This window comes from Heterocephalus glaber, unplaced genomic scaffold (assembly GCF_053883595.1).
Source record: "Heterocephalus glaber isolate CG9 unplaced genomic scaffold, H.glaber_assembly_v1.0 deba00001773, whole genome shotgun sequence".
NCBI lineage: Eukaryota > Metazoa > Chordata > Mammalia > Rodentia > Bathyergidae > Heterocephalus > Heterocephalus glaber.
In genome coordinates this window covers 1792095-1798094 of record NW_028258463.1, presented here as the reverse complement: position 1 = coordinate 1798094, position 6000 = coordinate 1792095, and the positions used below count along the sequence as shown (strand labels likewise).

Below are 6000 nucleotides of genomic sequence, written 5' to 3'. Positions count from 1 at the left end.
GTGGATGTGACTTTATGTCTCTCAGAGGGTTCCTCCCCTATGATACACACTGAATTCACATACAGATCTTTCACTTTCAGCTCTCCTAGGGAGGCTAAGTATCATTGTGCCTGATGTGTAGGTAAAGAAAGAGTCTAAGAGAGGATAAAGACTTTGCCAAAATCACACAGCCCACACAGTGGTGGAGCTCACATTTGAATCCTAGTCTACCTAAATTTATAAAAGTCTGTGTTTCTCTAAAAGCCTTTAACTATAAACACCAAATGCTATTACCTCTTTATTGATTTCCACAATGCTGAACATATCTGAGGGTTGTTGATGCCCATCTGGCTATACTCAGAGTCATTCTGGAAGCTACCAGTTCATAAATAATGTCTCTTCCACTTGGTTAGGGTCTTGGGGCCAATGGGAGACAGATGATCTACGGCTTGTGTGGTATCACTGTAAGCTAACCTGTTACTACATAGTCTTGAGTTGCCGTCCCCTAGAGTGTTCTGATGCGATCAGTTGTCAGTTTCAGGTCTGTTGTTTCTCTCACCAGAAGCCCAGCCGGTGGAAGATGACAGCCCCAAAGCCCTGCCTGTGTTAGGGGAGCAATCGAACGCAGATAATGACATAAACGAGTCGCTGTTCATCTGGGGAATCTCAGACAAAGCAGCCCAGAGGAAAACCATCTCTGCCTATGAAGGCTTGTTTCACTTGCAACAGGAGAAGCAGCAGCCGCAACCGGAGCCGGTGCACAAGCTGGGGAGAGGTAGAGGGAGGCTGAGGCTGCCGCGTGTGAGTAGCATTTGATGATTTTTCTGAAGCCTGGGGATGGGATGCTGGGGAGGGGGCTTGGTTGTGAGGTGGGCGTGCATGTGTAGGTTGGAGCTTTTCCTGTGGCTGGGGGCAGTGGCGGTGGCTTACACAATTAACAAGTGCATTTGGGATCTCTCCAAGGGAGAGAAGGGAGTATACCCACACGCACTTGCGTTTTCTCTGCTTGCTGGTCGTAAAACATGCAAACACCAGGTGGGGAATATTTTCTGTTTGTTTTCTCTGTTTCTTCTTCATCCTTGAGAGTGGGCTGCAGGGCAGAGAGACATCTCAGCCGAAAAGTGGGTTTGCAAGCAAGCTGAGGGACTCCCCGGAGGGATTCCTTCCCAAGTTTCTTTTGCAGATGTGTGGATCTTTATTGCTTTGCCACCCAACTGCTTCTCCCTGAGGGGTACTTGCATCCCTATGGCTGCCAAAGGGTGAGGTGACACTTGCCTCTCTGGCTGTCAGCTCCAGCTGTCTGTAGTAAGCAGCACCAAATCTGACAGGATTTAACCTCTCGGTTGTCACTGTTGAAAGAGTTCAACGAGCCCAGGCAGTGGGAAGCGTGGGCTGCACTGATCCATCCTCTCAGCCCAGGGTAAACACACAGGCTTTGAACTTCAGGAAAGTTTGTGTTTGCTTTGTATTGTTTTAAGTCAAGCCCAGGGGCTTGCTATCTGTGGACAGTGGGTAGACTGACCTTGAAAAAGAACAAAAAGAGGATGGTTTTGCTTTAAAGCACTTGTGTAGCCAGCAACAGCTTTTCTTAGCTTAATAAGCTGGTGCGTACGGTTTGGTGTTGATTGTTACCGGTGCTAAATAATGTGCTGGATAGAAATGTGGCTGGCTATAAACTGTAAATTTGTTTGCATTCTGGTCATAGGAAGACAACACACACACACACACACACACACACACACACACACACACACACTGTTCTCTCATTAGAGATCGCAGTGTTGCCAAGTATGCCATTCCTGGGGATCTGCAGTAGAAGCAAACTAGCTCAACTTCTCCAGGAGGAGGGAACAGTGGGGAGAAAGGTGGGCACAAGAGGCAGGCACTCTGCTTGTCCTAAGAATCGACTTTGAGCACCTGTGCATGCAGAGGGTGGAAGAGGCTCAGGCACTTTGCCTTAGGACTTGACTGGGAGAGTTGCCAGCTGGATGGTTGGGTAGATGCTACACGGTGTCATCCTGGAGGATCAGGGCCCTGGCTCCCAAGCTGGTAAGGGACATGTAATTAAATACAAACCAGGGCAGAGGAGCTGGGGAGAGGAACGAGTCACCTGCCTTGTATAAGGGATCCTTCCAGGGAGGCAATTCTCTCCAATCTTTCTCATGCCGGGACACGCCAGGGTACACAGGTAAGGCTGCTTTCACCTGGAATGAAATGACAAGAGGGCTCACGTGGCTGTTCCGTGGAAAGGGTTCAGCACTTGGGGCCATCACTGCTTCTTAACCCATCTGTGGGACAGGACTGGGCCTTTGCAGACAAGTGAAGATCTAACCTAAGCAACCTTGGAAAGGCCAAAAACATGAGGATGAGAAGAATAATGTGATGCCCGTGCTTTGTTCTTATTTATTTGTGCCACTACTAGTGAGGAGGCACTGGAGAAACATTACCCAGTTTCTTTTTACAGATCCTCTAATTAACCCTCTTAGCATCTCTGAGCTGTCTTTGTGCTCTCTCCTAGCTTTGTCCATGTGCACTTTTGTGGGACAACCCTAACCATGATCTGCTCCTCTGTCTACCTTTTCCCTAGTTTCATTATTCCATGCTACCTTCCCGTATTCCAGTACAACTTTCGGATAGATCATTAATTGTGGCTGGATTAAATAGGTCAATACCCTAAGGGGGTCTGCCATAATCTATCTAGCAAGTGTTGGATATTTAAATTGCTTCCAGTTTGTCCATAATTATGATGCTGCTGTGAATGATTCTGTGCCTTGTGCATTTTTACTCCTCTTTAAAAATTGGGAGAAACAGGGGCTGGAGATTTAGGTCAGTGGTGCCCCCGCCTGCCTCGAAAGTGCAAGGTCCTGAGTTTAATCCCTGGTGCCCCCAAAAAAAACAAAAAAAAAAAAACAGGAGAAATAAAATCACAACATTGATATTCCTGAAGTGAAAAAGATTATTATTTTGGCTTTTCATGCCTCCAACCAATCTACTCTGTGAAATGTATTTGCACCATCTAAATCATCCAGATACAGTCTAGACATCAATTTCTCTAGAGCCTTTTACACATTAGATTCTTTTTTTTAATCTTCCTAAATTGGAAGTCAGGCAAAGGTGCTGGTTATTTTTGTGAAGTTAGCGTTTGAGCCCTAACAAGCCAGGCTGAGTTATCCTTCATAAGACAGAAAAGCAGCCTCTCACCATGAGGGTGAGAAAGCCCCTCAGCAGCTTCCTTCCCGCTCTGTCTGGGGTACAGGAGCAAAGGGTGGATGGAGACCCTGCACTCTGTGCCTGACTCCTGAGACAGACAGCAGGGTCACAGGTCGGGAAGCCCCCGGAATGACCTCTGCGCTCTGGAGCTCAATCCTGGCAGCCTATTTGGGCCCTTCTGACTTCCTCTTTAACCCTGAAGAACCAGGATAGGGGTTATCTCACTTCTTCGGCAGGATTTGAGACCAATGTCCAGCAGAATAGGACCATCGTCCTTAGGAAAGTGAGGACTAGCTAAGCTAATAAAGGAAAGATGTAGAAATAAACAGAAAAGAGGACCATATTTTATTGTCTGTACTTGTACCCTGTATACTTCTTCCAAGGGCATGTTTTTCAGTGCTGGGGCCATAGAGAGGCCCTGACACCTGTCAAAGGAGAGCCATGAGATACTTCTTTTTCAGTTCCTAACTTCTGTAAGGACAATGTAGCAAACATTTATTTTTTCTTTTCTTTCTTCCTCCCTTGTAGCTCATCAGTGTGGAGATGAATCTGAACTTTCCTGACCTCCCATGTAGCTCACTATAAACTGCTTCAGGTCTAATCTCTTTTGTTCATTCAATAATTATTTGTGCAAAGGTCAAGGGTCCCCGGGGTGGGGGGGCACGCTCCAGCTCAGCCGGTGCTCATCCACCCTGACCTGAGCTAGTGGGATATAGCAGTGTCCTGGGAACAAGATTTTCTTACCATAGATAAGCGGATCAATGGGGTGGTTTTTTTTTTTTGGAAGCTTTATTGACTTTTTCAGTCTGCAAGAGCTTATTAGGAGCAGCACTGTTTCACCAAAGGGGGGCCCTAGAAGTAGACATAGATCTGAGTGTGAGGTCTAGCTGCCCTTTCAGAGGACTGACAGACCAGGAGAAATAGTGGCCTTGCCACCTGCCAGGAGGAAGGTGGGATTTTATGTTGTTGCCCAAGTATTTAAGCAAGGCAGGCACTGGGAAAGACTTCCCATATGCCAACATTCCTCAGTCTTTACTGTCTTACTGGCATAAGGTCTAGCTCTCTGGCAATCCCATGCCCAAGTGTGGTTTCTTCTCCCTTGCCATTGCATTCCTATCTTTCATCCAGTAATAACTCCTCCCACTTGCCTAGGGTTTGGTGTGTGCTGGGCCATGTTTTATCTACATTATTTCATTTAATCATCACAACAACCCCATGTGGTTTTGAATGATTACTCTTCTCCTTTTATGGATTCTTAAATTGAGAAATGAGTCAGTTATGCCAGAGAAGAGATGAGGGTCTTGTTTTAGGGTCAGGAAATAAGAAGGAGGCACTGAGAAAGATAGGAACACCATTTAAGTCCAAGCAATCTAGCTTGCGCTAGAGTCTGTGTTTGACCACAGACACATTTAATATGTGCTGGGAGAATCAAAGTCTGAAAGGATGATGAGACACTAGTGTGCAGCTGAAGCATACTCCAAATAGCAGGGATAACAATGATGGTGATATTTATCCCAACAGTGGCTAACAACAGTCTTCACTATGTGGCAGACACTTTGTCCAGAATCTCTGAGTGAGAACGTTGCTCTCACCCTCGAGGGCTTAATGAGACAGCCATTGTCCTTGTCTTTGTTTCACTAGAGAAGTAACTCAGGCTCTGCCATGTTCCGCAGCAGCTTGTCCCAGGTGACAGAGCTAGAGAGTGTATAGATGTCTGTTGTATCTGACTGTACCTCACTGATGTACCAACAGGTTCGCATTGTACCAAGACCTGCAATAGTAACAACAAAGGATTTGCCTGGGACCATCTAGCTCAGCTCAGTGGCTCTTCTGATCTCTTTTGCTTGGGGATTCGTGAGTAATTTTTAGATTACCCTCCCTTGGTGGTGCACAAACATCTTCGGTCTCAGCCCATTCCTGTTACTCCCTCAGAGGAAAGGAAAAAGACAGCATAAGGCAAGTCACTGGTGTACTTGTAAGGAAAAGGAGTCACAGTTGAGCGTTTGCCTTTGCCCAGTGCTCTGGACTGTGCTTTCCAATACGGAAACCAGCAAACTCATTGGAGTTTGAGCACTTGAATTGTGGCCAGCCCAAACTGAGGTGTTGGCTAAGTGTGAAGTGTGCACCAGACCTCAAACCTCAGTAAGACGGAACGAATATCTGAGTAGGTTTGTGTTGATTACATGCTGAAACAATGTTTTCTATATAGCAAGTTAAATAAAATATATTATTAAAATAAATCTCACCTGTTTCTTTTTCTTTTCCTTTTTCTTTTTGGTACCAGGGATGGAACTCAGGACCTCACAATCGCTAGGGCAGGTGCTGTGCTGCTGAGCTAAATCCCCGCCCCTCACCTGTTTCTTTTTAATTTTTTTAAAAACGGGTAAAATATAACATAGAATATATCATCTTAACTATTTTTAAGCATCCAGTTCAGTAGTGTTAAGTACATTTACATTGCTGGGCCAACAATCTCCAGAGCTTCATCTTGCAAAGCTGAAATTGTTCTCACTATACAACAACTTCTCTTCTCCCCCACCCCCAGCCCCTGGAAAATACCATTCACAGTTCTTTCCTGGTTATATATGAGTGGACTCATCTAGGTTTCTTTGTAACTGGCTTATTTCACCTAGCATCATGTCATCAAGATGCATCCATATTGTAGCATGTATCTAGATTTCCTTCCTTTTGCAAGTACAATATTATTCCATCATATATACAGACCACATTTTGTTTGTTAATTTATCCATTCATAGACATCTGAGATGCTTCCACCTCCTTTTTATCTGTTTACAATGTGGCTACTACAAT

At 45.4% G+C, this 6000-nt stretch overlaps 1 protein-coding gene across 1 annotated transcript in view; it reads left to right on the top strand.

Annotated features, from left to right (window-relative positions):
- The first annotated feature begins 544 nt into the window (after window positions 1–544).
- Ankfn1 (ankyrin repeat and fibronectin type III domain containing 1) overlaps window positions 545–6000 on the top strand; it is a 406041-nt gene continuing 400585 nt past the window's right edge. Inside the window, exon 1 of the mRNA XM_087202565.1 lies at window positions 545–780. The gene's annotated coding sequence lies outside the window, so the exon portion shown is untranslated. The remainder of the gene's footprint in view (window positions 781–6000) is intronic.